This window comes from Tenrec ecaudatus, chromosome 14, assembly GCF_050624435.1.
Source record: "Tenrec ecaudatus isolate mTenEca1 chromosome 14, mTenEca1.hap1, whole genome shotgun sequence".
NCBI lineage: Eukaryota > Metazoa > Chordata > Mammalia > Afrosoricida > Tenrecidae > Tenrec > Tenrec ecaudatus.
The window spans coordinates 126,606,548-126,624,092 of NC_134543.1; the positions used below are offsets into that span (position 1 = coordinate 126,606,548).

The window sequence follows — 17,545 nt, forward strand, 5'->3', positions numbered from 1 at the left end:
GCCAGAATTAAAAATAATAAACTGCAAAAACAGCTTGTGTAGGGCTTCATCATTTTTGACTATTTTTCTTTACTCTCTACTCTTGATTCCATTTTTGTTTTAGATTTAAGGCTAGGTGTTTGATGTAATTGCTTTTGGCTGATGAGGGTGAGGGCAGGAATGGGGCAGCAAAGAGGACTGACTTTGGTAACTGTGAAGCTAGATGTCATTTGGGGTGGGTCTTCAGGGTTTTGAGAACCATGTCAGTGTGGCAATTACTTTGCAATGTGTGGTGGGTTGGGAGAAAAGGTTGCCATCATAGGTGTTAAGACTCTTTTTCTTGGTCGATCCACCATTATTCAAATGCTCCTCACTGATTACGCGCATACTGAGTACTTGGCTTGGGTAGTGGCATTTTGTGGATAGACACTCTTTACTCAATGAATGCCAATCTGAGGGACACGGTGAGAATTTGAGTTAGAAATATCAATAAAGAATTTCAATTTTTAATGCTCGTCTGTGAAATTCAAATGGACATATGTTGCTGATCGTGAAATTGTTTGAAGTATAAGACATAATGATGCTTTAGCGCTGTGAGTCTTTCGGTTCACTCTTTAAGCACAGAATACTCCAAGCCTATGTGTGGTAGGGGAAATGAATTCAAACAGCTGCATTTTTCACTAAATAAGAAATTGCAGATAGCATTTCTTTGTGAAGCAAGCATTTATCACAGATAGACTCTATAGTTGCAACAATGAAGATTCTACGTATTTTCCTTAGTGTATCTAGTTGACTTTGCCCAGCCTTTACAGTTTATTAGACTATGTAAACGTAAAAGGTTGTTCTCTAATCAAGTCATCTTTTAAATACTCTTTCATTCATGTGTTTTGGCTGACAACCATGGAGAATTGATATTCAATCATGATGTTGAGGGTGATTTATTTTTTTTGAAATCATCTAGGAATGTAGGGCATTTAGCAAGAAGATTGTAAGCATTTTGAGTACTTTGTATTACATAAAGAAAAGGTAGCATCTCAATACCTTGGTGTTGATGGAGGCATGACTAATACATCAAAACAGATCCAGCCAGTGGTGTCTGAGTCATCTCAGCCCGGGGGGAGTTGTCCTCTGGGTGGCATTGCAGATAGACTTGGAAATCATTTGAGTTAAACAGTTTCAAATATTTCAGTGTTTGCTGTATTTTTCAAAATGAAATTTCTGTTTTGAGATCCATTTTGAAAGTGAAATGCTTTGAAATAGTGCATATTCATCCATTTGGAACCAAAATGACTGCTGGAGCTTATTTGAATGCATTGTGATCAATTATTATATATCAGTGAGCTCCAAGAGTCTTCCGAAGGTGCTCACATTTCAGAATAATCTACCGGTGCTTATTTGAGGACCCCTGGCCATGTAGTGGTTATGCCTTCTGCCAACAGAAAGGCCTGTGGCTTCCCCGCAGTGGGGACACCACAGAAGAAAAGATCTGGCCTCCACGGTGTGCTCCGGTCAAGACTGCAGCCTAGAAAGCCCGCAGGCCACTGCTACTCTGCATAGAGGCCTGCTAAGCATTGCCATCCACTGTAGGGCACCCTGGAACAGTTCTCATTCAGAGATCCTGCTTTTGCTTAAAGCAGGACAATTGTGTAAAATGGTGTAGCTGTATGACTCTATACGATGCTCTATTCAGTTATCTTTTAACTAACTTCTTGGGCTTTAACTCACATGAAGAGAATGGCCTAGCTACCTTGTTACAAAAGGTTGATGAAGAATACATTTCTGCATTTCACAGGATGTAAGAAATGCATAGTAAATACAGGGACATGCATGAGACTGTTTATCTGAAAATTAATGAAGGAAAGTCTGAATTTCTGAAACCTGAAATATGTCTGCTTATGTTCATTTTTCCTCACTCCCAACTTCTCCTATCTCACATTCATTCTGTTGAAATGCATTGTCAAATCGGCAGACAAATGCTTACCATTTGGTTTCTATTTATCAAATGAAAGGACTAGGGTTTTGAATTGGTTCTTCACGTATCAGTCATGGATGTTGAAGGTAGACGGTATACAGTCAGTAAAATATGGGTGTTTCAGAACGATACATGGGAATGCAGAAAAAGTACCGTCAATGTCCCCCTAGAAGTGTAATCTCGATTCTAGAAAACAAAGGCGCCACGGGCATTGCTTAGCAACTACCTATCTTGACCAGCAGAGTTGCAAAAAATAGTACCCTGCACAGAGATGACAGCTAATTTTACCACTTTGAACATGGTTGGTTTTCCACAGTCCTGGTAATAATGTGGCCTTCTGAAAGGGTTCTGAGTTTCCCATAGCGAGGCTCTGCCTGCCATGTTTCCAAATCTGGTTGTGGGTTCAGTAGACCTACAGCTTGCACATTGGTGTCTGTTCCTAGTTCACCTTGAGGACCCGAACTGAACCAGTTCTAACTGGTTCCAAGACATTGACAGAACTAATCCTAGATGTTATATTCTCAAATCATCTCTTTGGGGTGATTTAAGTCCTTTTCGGGACTGAGATTTGTTTAGGAAAAAAGAATGTAACTGTACATGAGAAAGACAGGACAATACTCGTGCAAACAAACTAAAACCCTTTAAATACAATTTAAATGGACTCATACACAATGAAAGCTTTGAGAAAATTGAGTCTATGAGAGAAACTTACTTTTTTTAAACAATAATTTTGTTAAACTCACTTAAACACTGTTCTGCTAAAAGGCTGGTGGCACAGACACCCCCAGAGATCCCTCTAGGGAAAGCCCCGCCAGTCTCTCCCATAAAATACAGCCTGGAAGACCCTGGGGCATTTCGTACTCTGCTACCTGAAATGACTTGAAGGTGCCCAGTAACGACATGTTGACGTGATAGAAATGTCACAGAAACATTTGCTCTCTGGGGTAATTTAAAAAACCAGAAAGAAAAAATATCTACCATCAAGTAATTTCTGATTCACAGCAGCTGCAGAATTTTAAATATGCAGTGTTTATTTAATATTTCTACTGATGTGCTTCCCTTTTGAGGTGTTTTTCTTAATGGAAAATTAAAAAAATAATTTCTATGCTTGCATATCAAATACTAATAATTTGTTTCAATAAAACATATTTTAGAGGGAAACTTTATCCACATAGCCCACCTAAGAAAATAAAAGAAAAAACACCATCTTCCTTTCTCTAAGAATTTTTTAATATAAATTGTTTCAAATGAAGCTTGACAATTTTGGCGATGTTGATTCTTCCCCTATTTCTGGATCATGTGAATCTGAGTCATAGATGTGCAGATTTATATGGGACTTTGGTTATTATCTAGTCCAAAATTTACCTGATTAATAGAACTCTAATCTGCATTAAAGTGTTGGAAGGTGGTTTCCTATGAACATAACTTTATGGGATTTATACATAATATGTCTCTTAATGTAAAATGGGCATGGTCATTTAGGACTGTTTGATTAATCAGTACAAAAGCAAAAATTTTGATATTCAGTCAGTGCACTAATGAGATCCAAGACTATACTTTGCTGTACTATTTAATGCAGAATGTCATTATAAAGCAGTCAGCTTGGTTTGGTCTAGTGTGTCTGTATTGACTGCTCTTCAGGTCGTGAGAGAAATAAGAGGACAAGAAATGCACCTGCCCACCCCCATAAAGACATGGTTAACCGTTTCTTTCTGAACGCCTGTTGAAATAGATTATGTTAGGATTTTTTTGAACAGGTAATTCATAACGAACATTTTGTGTACCATAAGTGCTTTTAGAGACATTTCTAATGTTTGATATTCATAATTATAACATGGAAAATAGGATCCCTGCAGAAGACAAAAGTCTATTTACCTGATGGAATCTTTTCCCTTTCTCTGGCACGTTTTCAGAGATCAGTTTCTACACTGTTGACTGAGATTTCAGTGTATTTTGCCAGAGAGGTCAGCTTCCTTTGCAGATAGATCACCCTGTGGTCAGCACTCTTTGGCTGGCCTTGGTTATTATAATATAGAGAGCAAGGTGCAGCTATTTTCTTTGTGTGTGTGTGTGTGTGTGTGTGTGTGTGTCATTTGACTTTATTTCACACTAGGTGGTGAGGGCACAAGCAATCCCCTTAATAAAGTTGACAATGAGCTTCACTCAGAACATTTTTAATAATGCACACTAAAAAAGAAAGTATTCATCTTACAAATTGTTTTGCAATCCAAATATACAACAGCTTGGAAAACACCAGGTAGGGAAGAAACGCCCATGTAAATGACAGGTTAAAACGACGACGAGAACGGCACAGGGGGTATGGCTCGGGCCTCACAGTTTTCTCACTGCGTCATCAATGTCAGAAATCTGTTCCTTCAGCTGGCTCCACTGCTCGGGGTTTAAAGAAATACCTTTTCTTCCTGGTTTCATTTCACCTTCTTGGTCCATCCAATATTCTCTAATATCAATTAGGACTTTCCCCTTGAAGTCCCGAACACTGACATACCGCATTTTCCCAATCTGGAACATGTTATCGTCTCGGCTGCTGCTCTGCTTGGAGGACGACAGGGCTCTGGAAGTCTCCCCCGTCTTCTGCTTCTTGATGGGCTTTTCTGGAGCAACCTGCTTTTTCCTCTTTAGCTTTTTGTCGACTTCACTATCAGAATCACTGCCAGATGAGCTTGAAGAAACAAGTTCCTTTAACTTAGGCATTGCTGTGTCCGTGCCGCCGAACGGTCTCCTGCCTGCTCGCTCGCGACTGACAGAGAAACGGAAGTCGCAGCTATTTTCTTAAGTGATGCCTGATGAATTAACCAATTACAGTGGCCTTTTTATTTCCCCATAAGCTTTACTTTCAAGTCTGAGGATGCAAAGTAACTGTAGAATGCCACTGTTTCACTTGCACAGTATTTTAATACCTTAGTGCTTGTATATGTGAAGAATCTACTAGTGTAGATTAGTGGTTTCCCTGGAATTTTCTGCTGGCCATATCTAGGTGCTGAATGGATTATAAAAGGTATAAATGAGTTCTGGGCATAATAAATATGAAATAAGCTGTCCTCCTGAAGCCACAGAAAGCACAGACATGAAGTCGTGGAGTTTGGGAGCAGGGCTGACATTGATTCACTCAGTAGTAAGAGCTAAGGAAGGGGAAAGAAATCAGTAAAAGGCGCGGCGATGTAAGTTTCACCAATTTTTTTCCTCCTGCTTCTTAGAAGTGGAGCATTTTTCTTCCTAAGTAAAAGCCAATATATTAAAAAGATTTACAAATGTGCTTGACACAACGGATGTATGTATGGATTGTGACAAGAGTTGTATGAGCCCCCAATACAATGATTTAAAAATAATAATAATTTAAAAAATATTTACAAGATTAGAGTTGCTTCTGTTGATGTGGACAGAAGGACCAGAGTTCTATTTAATCAGCCTCTCCAAAAATTTGTCCTCTGTTGGTCTCAGAGGTAGCCCTGGAAAAGCACTACAGAACTATAAATCAGAGAGCCTCTCTATATGGAGCGACATTTTTAGAATTAACTTGATAGACTTTTTCTTCCTCCTTGGAACTAATATTTTCAGTATTGTGATCACTAAGAATACATCAGAACAGTCCTTTTGCTTTTCTGGTGTTTCCTCAGGACAAAATTCACAATTTGTCAGTTCCTACGGCCCACGTGGTATGCTTAATTTTCTTCCATGCCCTGTTCCCGCTTGACGAAATGGCCGAGTGTGCCGGCTCTCACTTCCACCCTCATCCAGACCTGGGTCCTTTTCCCGGTTTCTCGGGGAGGGGTGTGGTTGTGTTCTGCAGTGTCTCTGGCATGCCTCATCCGAGCTGGTGGGCCTCGGTTGTCTCCTGCTAGGCTCAAGGGTCTCTTCCCTGGCTTTCCAGAGACCATAGTGTGATGAAACCATACTGGGGTTCAGGCCAGAGGTGAGAGACCACCCCCTCTTCTCCACTCTGTGTCAAACCTGCTGACTAAGACATCTATGCCTGGCTCACTTCGAAGGCTTAATCATCGGAACACTTCTTTCAAAGTCTATCTGGAGCCAGTTTGTAGAGGGTCTTCCTGTGGACATCAGGGTAAACACCACAATTCTCCCTCTCTCCTCCTAACCACTTGGATTCCTTTTCAATTTTTTCTAACTTTTCCAATTTCCAATGTTTTCAACTTGGTTTCCTAGCCCCAAAGCACTACTGCACACTGCCATGTCACTCACTAGTGCACATTGGGCTCTAGGGCAGTGGTTCTCAACCTTCCTAATACCATGACCCTTTCATACACTTCCTCATGTTGTGGCCCACAACCATAACATTATTTTCGTCGCTACTTCATGACTGTCATTTTGCTACTGTTATGAATTGGGCGACCCCTGGGAAAGGGTTGTTCAAACCCCACCCCCCCCCCCGCCCAAAGTGGTCACGACCCACAGGTTGCGAACCACTGCTCTAGGGCCTCTGTGTTTAAACTTAATGGAAACAACCCACATTTTTGCATAAGCCTAATTTGAATTCATACTGAAATTGCTACAATAATTCTGTATTTACATGACAAAGGACCACATCTTCAACATTTTTTTCCTCAAAAGGGTACTTAGGTTTCCCAGTATTTGCAAGTGTACCTAGATGCAGGGGCGACTAATCTTTAGCAGCGCCAACCTTACCACCAACCTAAGTGCATTCATCATATTCATTTAGTATTTCCAGTGGCTCACACGGAAAAGTAAAATCTTGTCCTACATTCCATTTCTTCCTTCTTCTGCCTTCCCTTCCTTTAATATTTTTTAATGTTTGCGAATACATAGACTTCCCTATGCTTTCCTATATGATTTTAGGACCTATAGATTATATGTTGCAATAGTTTACACTGAATCTTGATATTAATATCCATGTAGGAGGTTTTATTGTAAATCTATTTCTATGGTAGTTCATGGGGAGCTTGTAATCACTTAGTAAACAGTGCTTCATTAATCCTAATAATTTTCTTGCAAGGTTAATTATGTAGCAATAATTAACCTCCCCTTTGAGTAGGTGGGCTTTTGTTTCAATGAGAAGTATTCTTACCTCCCATGAGAGAGGGAGGGGAGCGAGTAGGCTGCTGTGAACTTCAAGAGTGCCTCTGTGTTACTTAGTGGCGAGAGAATAATTGTTCCCATTGCTTGTGGCATGCCGGTAAATCTGGTCCACTGGACTGTGCCTTCCATTCATGCCCTAGCTTTATGATTCTCAAGAGTGTGGATTATGGTTTGCTTGTTAATTTTAGGAAACATACTCTGGCATTCAAAGAAAAATAAATAGGTCATTGACCAACTGAGAAAGTTAAATAGAATATGGAACTACCTCATAGGGTGTTCAAGGCTATCACCTTACTAAGAGCACCAGTTCTTAGCCAGTGTCTCTTGGTGGCTTGGAACTGCCAATCTTTTGGCCAGTAGTTGAGTTCTTAACAATTGGCACCACCTTGGCACTCTAGAAAATGAATCTACTTTTGTCTTTCACCCATTATGTTGTGTTCTGGAGAAAAAACTTAGGAATGGAATTAACTACACATTAGGCCCCACAAGTTTATCTCTAATTTATAGGGGTGATATACATACTTAACACATGTACATATGCCATGAAATGTTCACAGCATTATGCACTTATATAACTTGAACAAGTAAATGCTGGCCATTAATTTGAGAAGATATACCTGGTTACACTATGTGTACTAACTAAATATGTACTAAATATAAATTCGATTGGTGTGACTTATTTAAAGGTCATAGGACAGATGAATAAAAAGACCTTTTGCAATGGAGGCTTTACATTTTAAGTTGATTGCCTTGAAAAGTACAGTCATTACTTTCAGAATAGCATCCACTGACTTTTCTTGTATATCAGAAATGAAATTTTTTCTTAGGTTTTGAGAGTTTGTAATTTGCCATAGAAATTACTTGATATAGTATCAGTATTAAAAGAGAATAATTTACTTTCACATTTTGGAAATAGGAACAATACGTTATGCTATAAAAATTAATCATCTTTTCCCCCATCTGTTTTGTTCCTTTAGAACATCGTTACATATCAGAACCCCAAGCTATAATTTCAGTTTCATTTTTAGATATCTCCTGGGCGAAGGTAATTTTAATGTAAAATGTTAATTTGCTGCAAGAGTTAGACTTGTTAGGTTCGAGTCCCAATTTTCTAACATTTAGCATTGTGGCCTTGGCAAATGACCTACCTCCTAAATTTTAGTTTCGTCGTGTGTGAAGGGATAATGATTTCAGTGAGTTAACTGGGAAACTGAATTATGTAATGCCTGTAAAATACACAGCATAATGCCGGGACGGTTTAGTATAGGCTCACTAATGGTTAACATTTATTAATTGAATGACCCTGGAACCATTTAGAACAGTAGATTTTTTTAATTCAACAAATAAAAATTTGATTCACTCTGGAAAGAAATATATCTATTTAATTGACTTCAAAGTAAGTCAGAAGACTTTCCAATTGTTTGGTCTGCAGTCATGCACTATATCTTTACATCTTTCTCCCCTCTGTGTGTTCAAGTTCTTTGAAAAAGAAAAGTATGCTGCCATATTTGTTCTCATTTACTCCAAATTCATTTTTTTAAATCCCTGTTTACATCATGAATTGTTTGCCAAAGTTGAGAAACCACAACTGAGAGTCCCCTAAAGGGTGGCGTCGACTCTGAATTGGAAAAAGCAGCAATTCCATTTCCACTGCCTGAGCAAATGCCTCCTTTGTGTAGTTATCAATAATTTTACAGTACAAATCACGTCACACATTCTTGATTAGGTCAAATTAAAAGCTGCCCTCTGATTTCTTTCGAAAGAGTGCAGTGCATGGTAAAATGCAGCACATCACAAATGGGTATCTCTTAGCCTGCCACGAATCCCCTTTCCCTCTGCCTCCCTCGGAAAGGACTCAGTTCCCCTGGTAAAATATCTTGCTTGCTGTCTTCTTTTATAACATTTGTTCTTAGGCTTAATGCAGGAAATTGGCAATAAAATATGATTCTATATTCTGTTTTCAAAAGATTATACTTCCTTGCTTTCAATTGCATAAAACTTTTGGACATTACAAACAAGAGAATTAGCGCAGTGGTATTAGAGCTTTAACTCTCTCTAGTCCCTTGTGTTTGAAAAGGCACTTCAGTTAGAACACTGGATACTGACGTCTCCAAGTAATTTCAGTCAAGTCACATACTCCCTCAGAGAGAGCTCCTGGTTTCTCCCTTATGGAAAGAAGAGCAGCCGTCGGTAACTCTAGGCTTGTATGGGAAGTAAAAGTGGAATATGCAAGAAAGCCATTGAGGAAAGAGCAAGTGGTATCAGAAGATGTTTTTGTGGTTGTTACTGTTTTTGTCAATAGCTACTTGTAAAACCAAGTTTTCCTAGTTTACTTCATCACCATGTATGTATGTAAAATAATACTGAGATCCAGTGAAGAAGAAACAAACCTGACTAGGAAGAAGTCCAGCCAGAATACTCCTTAGCAGCGTAGATGGCGACACTTCCCCTCATGTACTCTGCACACGTTGTCAGGAGAGACCAGTCCTTGGAGAAGGACATCCTGGTCAAGTAGAGGGGCAGGGACAGAGAGGAAGGCTCTTAAGGAGATGGATTCTCACAGTGACCGCAACCTTGGGCTCGAGCATAAGAACAGTTGAGAGGATGGCCCAGGACTGGTCAGTGGCTTCATTCTGCTGCCCATGAGGTCTATAGAAGTTGGAACCTAACAGCAGCAACAGCAGAAAGATTCATATGGAAAGGAGTCTTTGCAATTGTCATGTTTTGAGAAGACTCTAATGTCCTCGGGAGAAGCATGTCTATTGTTTGGCTTGTCTGTTTTTTTCTATATCAATCACCACATTCAAATAGTTCCGTTTCCTTTTCACCTGTTATTCATCAGCTTTGTGACCATGTGCCAATTTGGTTCACATTAACGGACCTCGCTTTCTACAGTTGTAAAATAGAGATTATTCCTATTCCATGTGTCTTTATTTTTTTGTATATAGTTTGCACAATAATAATGATCTACAAATGAAGTGGAAAGAAGCGGTTTTCTTAATTTGTGTGTTTTTAAGTAATAGCACATCTTAAGTTTTAGGCTGCTCACAGTAAGCTGAAGTGTATGGGCTTCAATTTCACTCCGCTCCAGTCATCCTACACTGTTGATGAAGATAAAAAACATAATTAATCTCCTCATAATAAGCTTCTACTCTCATGTCAATCAGTTAGGCTGCTTAGAAATAAACACATGCTTTCCTTCTTGAGGAAGCCAAGAGTTAGCTTTAGATGAGATGGATTCACATTAATGCTCACTGAAAACTTTGCCTAAGTCTTGAAAAACTGTCTAAGCAAAATTGGAATTTCATAGAATTATTCATTTTCTCCAACAGCCCATGGCTACATATAAATAAGTAAAGAATCTGTATCACCCTAATGAAAATTGGAATGTGTTAATTTTTAAGGAATACAAATTAGATATACTTTACATAATTATATAATTATAAATTCTTAAGCAGAATAAAATATGGAGACCTTCACAGTTTCATAGGGTGTCTTTGAACTCTTGAAAAGACTACAGATTCGAATTTAGCCTCTGCGGTTTATAGGTGTGAATATTTCGGAACACAGAGCCACTCATAAACTTGCTTGCATGGAATAATGCCTCAAATTTAAGGTAAACAAGCCCTCTGCCTGTTACTCTCTACTTGAAATACTTAGAACTTGTGCTGAGTTCTGACAAACTTAATACTAGGCAAAACCTTTTTAACAACACTCAATCTTGTGCTTTTGAACAAGTGGAGCAAACTAGATAACCCAGTGCCTTCTAGCTGACTCTGACCCTGGACAGTCCTTTAGAGGTTTTCTGAGACTGTGAGTCTTTAAAGGAGCAGGCAGCCTCGACCTTCTCCTACATAGCAAGCTGGTGGGTGGATGTCTGTCCAGTCATCACCAACCTTATGTTTAGTGGCCCAGTGCCTCACCCACGGCTCCAGAAGAAATAGGTAAAGCTATATTGAGATTAAAACAAACAAACAAACAAACCCAAACAGATCTGTTTACCTCATGCTAAATCAGGCTAATGTCAAATTCTTAAACTCTTTTTATTCTTTATAGCTTCTTATAGTTGGCATTACACAACTCAGACCTGGTTGTCATAAACTCTTTTGCAAACCTTGCATCTGTGGGGAACGTCACAGGTGGATCGTCACAATGACTGCAACAATGGGCTTAAACATAAGAACAATTGTTTAGCTCTTAAACACAAATCTGTAGTAGAAATGTCTTAGCTCTAGTGGATATTTTGAAGAGAATCCTAATTGAACAAAACAGGTTATTAAGTGTATACTTTATATGTATTTTTCTGTGTATTATTTTTTAAATATTCACAGATACTCTTGTATCACTTAACTATAGGTCCGGTGCCATTTGAAGTGCACCTGGTCTTCAGGCGAACCTTAGGAGATACCGTCAAGCCCTGAGAGACACTGATTATTCTTAACCGCATTTTCCTTGGTGAGGAAACAAAGGCACAGAGAACTCGAGTGAGCTTGTCCAATATTACATTGAGAATTAAAAAGTTGAACCAAACTTCAAGCCATGGAACTTCCAGCCGACCTTCAAGCCATCTTAACTCTTCACTGTACTACTCTTCAGTAAAGATAAATCAGGTCTAGAGCAGTAGTTCTCAACCTACCCATTGCGTGACCCTTTCATGCAGGTCCTCATGCTGGGGTGACCCCCAACCGTAAAATTATTTTTGTTGCTACTTGATAACTGTAATTTTGCTACTGTTCTGAATTGGATGACCCCTGTGAAAGAAAGGGTCGTTCGACCTCCAAAGGGGTCGCGACCCACATGTTGAGAACCGCTGGTCTAAAGTTTTTCAACAATTCAAAAGATCCTTCACTCATGCAATCCCTTTGGATATAATCTATTTTAAAATAGGGTAAAATTCTGTTTTAAATCCTCTGAAGTACATTTCCTCATATGCTCAGTAACCTCTGAATCTGTTATCTATTAGCCCTTCCCAAACTGTGGCCTGCATCTTTCTTCCCTAATAAAGGGGCTTTCTTCTTTAACCAAGTCTATTAGTCAAATAATTCTTCATCTTGTCTTTCCCAGGGAACCTTTCCTAAGTGATTAAAATAGAGTCTTGATTTCGTCCTGCTCTGAGACATGCAGCACTTATGAAATACTTGCTACAGATTAATATTAATGTATTTAATTTTTAGATTCAAAATTAATGTAAATATTCATTTAAATAGCAGTATAGCCTGTTTTTAATATTTAGTTCTATAAAAGTGTGACTGTCTTAGGTTATAAGGGCATAGATGGTAAAGACTTGGCGGTTTAATTACCTTGAACTTCACTTAGCACCACATTAACACAATGAGGTGCTTAATCTTTTCTGTAATTATGATCATAGAAGATAAAAATAAAACTAGAATTACAGTGAACCTTTCTTGTAAAGTTAATGAATTTAAGTTGGTAAGATGTCATTTATATTTAGACAAAATAGCTTCTGGTTAGAATGAGCATTTCTAATATTAGGAAACAGTATTGTATACAAAGAATTGAGGTGAAAAGTTAATTTGCTAGGTCAGAGGATAATTTATCCTATTTTTGTATTTAAAAACAATTTACATAAGTACTTAGTAATATTTCCAACTATTATTTGCATGGCCACTGAACATGAATATTGTCTAATAGGAAAAATAACAAATCCTGATACATTTCAGCTAAAATGATACACCGTGGGATTTTTTAAAGTGTGAGAGCACTCTGAGGACCCTGATGGGAGGGCCATGTGTGACCTCTTCTTGCTACATCTGTCCAAGAATGAGTCCTGTGTGCTGGCCATCAGACATTCCTCCAACCGCCTTGTTCTTTTGCAGATTCTGACACCAATTATCCCTCCCAGGACACTGTCCTTCTCTACGGGGCTTGGCAATCTGTTTCAAGAGCTACACAGACCTCACAGACAAGACTCATGATTGTGGGCATTTCTTGGGGAACCTACAAGGTTACATCAAGTCAGGACCAGAAAATGTTAAGGAGACAGTTATTTTGTCTCCAGGACTTCTCAGCATGGCTGGTAGTCATCTCTCCCTCCTCCTTAGCCTCTTGCACTTGTGGTCACTAGAACAGTGTTTCAAAGATTCTTTCACACTGATAAATGCCCACAGGGCACTCTCTCTGTTAGCTGTTCTTTGCCTGAAGGCACTCAGCTTCACTAACTGTGGGTCTGGAAGTTCACTGCTGTGCATTAAGGCACTGCTCCTTTGTTCTCATGAGACTCTTCTGCTCCATCTCATTGTCTTGGTGCTGCTGGGTCTTGTGCCTCTGCTGACTAACATTGCTGGCAGTGATCTCAGTGAGCTTCACTAGTGGCTTTTCTTTCTCAATGGTTGTGGGATTCCTTCTGCTGAATCTAAGGTGACTCCCTTCTATACTCAACAGAATGGCAAAAACGGTCCAATCCTTGAATGAGAGACCTTCATGTCCTTTACCTGCTCTCAAGGTGGGAGTTACAAAGACTGTGGCCGGAAGAGCCATAACAAGCAATTTCACTCTACCGCACACTTTCATTACTGAATATTAAGCTACTACAAGCTTATCAAACATATTTTCATAGTAGTGCTTCAAATTTGTGGAATAGAGAGGTTCCCTGAGAGGAAAAATCAAAACAGATCTGTTTTTCTTTACAGAAAAGAACAGATTCTCTATGTATTCTAAGAAGGGGGGTCCAAAGACCTAGTGTAGGACAATGCTAATCAGAATACAGCAAAGAGGAAGGATCACGTAAAATATGTATATATCTACAACGTTCATGGGACCAGAAGATTTAAGGTATATCTCCATTTTCTCTTATTTTATATTTTCCTGAATTTCTTATGCATATGTGATAGGAAAGACTATTAGACTTTTGGTCTGTGTTACCATTTTTAAGTACTTTGTATTTAATTCATTTTTCTTACAAAATAAATATATCATCTTTCATTTAATCCCCTATGCAATTTTCATATATCGCCATTTCAAAAAAGGCAAGAAAGCAAAATTACTCTTGATTCTGATATCATGATAGTCACATCTAAAGGCTGCAGGTACATGATTAAAATATGCTAACATTTTCATAATTTAACAGACTAAAGAACAAAAAGATTTAGAAAAATATTCCAAGGCAATTTACTGGTTTGGAACGTGTGGTAAACAGCTGGAATAATGGAAGTTAACACAACAGTAACCATCTTTTGCACTGAGCCCCCCCACACAGTAGGAAGGATTAACTGCTATCAGTTCTTGCTTGCATTTGCCATGGGGCTTCACTTTGAAAATGAAGAGAAAACTGGAGAATTCTTACCGGCAACTTATTACCTAAACTTCATATGCAAAATGAGGACAGCATTGATTAAAATCAGATTTCAACTCTATCAATATCAATTCAGAAAGGAAAGCTAGCTCTTGAAAATTGATGAAGATAAGAATGTGGATCATTGACATTCATATAGCATATTTTAGGTAATAAGGAATGTTACAGTACAATTTAAAAAAAGAAAGCCTCATCATCATTGAGTTGGTTATGACTCATAGGGAACCCACAGGACAGAGTGGGTTTCTGAGACTACCTCTGTACGGGAGTAGAAAACTTCATCTTTCTTTCTAGCAGAGGTTGGGGCTTCGAACTTGCTGGCCTTTGGGTTAAGAGCCAAATGCTAAAGGGCAGGGTAGAAATCCCCTGGAGGTTCCCAAGGCTGTGTAACGCATTAAGGGAGAAGAAGGCTTGGTCTTTCTTCTTTGGAATTTAGGACTTGCAGATCACAGCCCAATGAAACCACTATGACCTCAGGGCTCATAGTGTATAACAGAATCTTTTCTTTTGCCTTTTTCTTAAATCATTTTATTGGGGGCTCGTACAACTCATCAAAATCCATCCATCCATCCATTGTGTCTAGCACATTTGTACATTTGTGGCCCTCATCATTGTCAAAACATTTGCTTTCTACTTGAGCCCTTGGAATCAGCTCCTCATTTTCCCCCCTTCCTCCCTTCCCTCATGAACCCTTAATAATTTATAAATTATTATTATTTTGTCATATCTTACAGCGTCTGATGTCTGTCTATACCCACTTTTCTGTTGTCCAACCCCCAGGGAGGAGGTTATATGTAGATATTTGTAACCAGTTCCACCTTTCTCCCTCATCCTCCATTTTCTCTTATTTACATTTTCCTGAATTTCTTATACATATGCGATAGGTGAGATTGAACTGCTGACCCTGTGCTTCACACTGCAATATGCTAAATCAGCTAATGAAAATTTTATGGTTCATAATGATCTGATCTGCAATTACTTGTTGGAAGAGCAAAAAAGAAATAGGATAAAGCTGGAACAGGATGAATTGTGGTTAAAATAACCAAAGCAAAGCAACCAAAAAAAAAAATCCCTCCTACAAACTCACAGCCATCAAGTTGATTCAGACTCATAGCGATGTTGTAGAACAGAGCAGGACCTCCCTCGTTTTCCCAGACTGTAAATCTTCAGAGGGACAGAGGTCTCTCTCCATCTTTCCCACTGGGATTGAGTGGTGGATTCAAACTGCTGACTGTGGGGTTTGTAGCTCCAATCAGAAAGTATTGTCTAAAAGTTTTAGCCTACTGGGAAAATATTTTAACGTGAAATAAATAAATAAACATGATAAACAGATAAAAGGAAAAATTACAAATAAAACAATAATGGGTCTCACCAATTTAATCAAAGTGAGCAGCAATTTGAAATACATATAAGGTAAAGACCTTCAGATATTATTCATTAAGGTATGCCGTATGGGAATTTTAACGGAAAATAATTCCATAAGTTACATTCTATGAACAGTAATAAGTAAGATGTTCTCTGAGAATATACCTTAAGTTATAATGCGGTCACGTGCTCAGGTGGGCGTGGTCACGTGAGCTGGTTTGCGGGTCGCGTGCGCAAGCGGGCGTGGTCACGTGTGCTGGTTGGCGGGTCACGTGCCCAGGCGGGCGTGGTCACGTGCACTGGTTGGCTGTTAACGTGCACAGGTGGGAGTGGTCACGTGCGCTGGTTGACGGGTCACGTGCCCAAGCAGGCATGGTCACGTGTGCAGGTTGGCAGGTAACGTTCTCAGGTGGGCGTGGTCACAAGGGCTGGTTGGCGGGTCACGTGCGCAAGCGGGTGTGGTCACGTGCGCTGGTTGGCGGGTCACGTGCGCAGGTGGGCGTGGTCATGCGCGCTTGCGACAGCAGTCACCTGAGCAGTTTGGCACGGTCACGGTGCCAAGCTGGGCGCGGTTACGTGCACAGGTGGGCGTGGTCACGTGCGCTGGTTGGCCACCTGCACAGATGGGACTGGTCACGTGCAGGAGTAGTCATGGTCGCTCGCAAGCGCTGGTCACGTGCGCAGATGCGCGGAGTCACGTGCCCTGGTAAGGGTGGTCCGTTCGGGGGTGGGCACTTGTTGGCGGGTCACGTGCGCGGGTGGGCGCGGTCAGGTGCATTGGTCCGCGTGTTCACGTGCGCAGGCGGGACGGTCACCTGTGGATGTGGGGGTGGTCACGTGAGCAGGCGGGCCTGGTCACGCCCCCCTTTTCCTGAACACTTAATAGTTTATAAATAATTATTTTCTCTTATCTTACAGTGCCCGCCGTCTCCCCTCACCCACCTTCCCATTGCCCATCTCCCAGCGAGGAGGTTCCCCATAGATCCCCAAGATCGGTTCTCTCTTTCTACACCACCCTGCCTCTCGGTGTCGCCACTCCCACCGCTGGTCCTGAGGGTTTCATCCGTCGTAGGGAGTGACCAAGGCCAAGGTAACTGAGAGCAATTACTGAAACCAGAATGAAGGCTGAACATGGGATAGGTTGTAACTCTTAATGGGAGCAGAAAGCCTCATTTTTCTTTCATGAAGGGTTGGTGAGTTTCAACTGCTGACCCTGTGCTTCACAGTGCAATATGCTAAATCAGCTAATGACAATTTTATGGTTCATAATGATCTGATCTGCAATTACTTGTTGGAAGAGCAAAAAAGAAATAGGATAAAGCTGGAACAGGATGAATTGTGGTTAAAATAACCAAAGCAAAGCAACCAAAAAAATCCCTCCTACAAACTCACAGCCATCAAGTTGATTCAGACTCATAGCGATGTTGTAGAACAGAGCAGGACCTCCCTCGTTTTCCCAGACTGTAAATCTTCAGAGGGACAGAGGTCTCTCTCCATCTTTCCCACTGGGATTGAGTGGTGGATTCAAACTGCTGACTGTGGGGTTTGTAGCTCCAATCAGAAAGTATTGTCTAAAAGTTTTAGCCTACTGGGAAAATATTTTAACGTGAAATAAATAAATAAACTTGATAAACAGATAAAAGGAAATATTACAAATAAAACAAGACTGGGGCTCACCAATTTAATCAAAGTGAGCAGCAATTTGAAATACATATAAGGAAAAGACCTTCAGATATTATTCATTAACGTATGCCGTATGGGAATTTTCACTGAAAATAATTCCATAAGTTACTTTCTTTTTTTTTTTTTAACAATTTATTGGGGCTCATACAATTCTTATCACA

At 39.9% G+C, this 17,545-nt stretch overlaps 1 pseudogene; it reads right to left on the reverse strand.

The window, feature by feature from the left end:
- Positions 1-4,064: 4,064 nt before the first annotated feature.
- LOC142425446 (activated RNA polymerase II transcriptional coactivator p15 pseudogene) lies at positions 4,065-4,722 on the reverse strand (annotated as a pseudogene).
- Between the last annotated feature and the right edge of the window lie 12,823 nt (positions 4,723-17,545).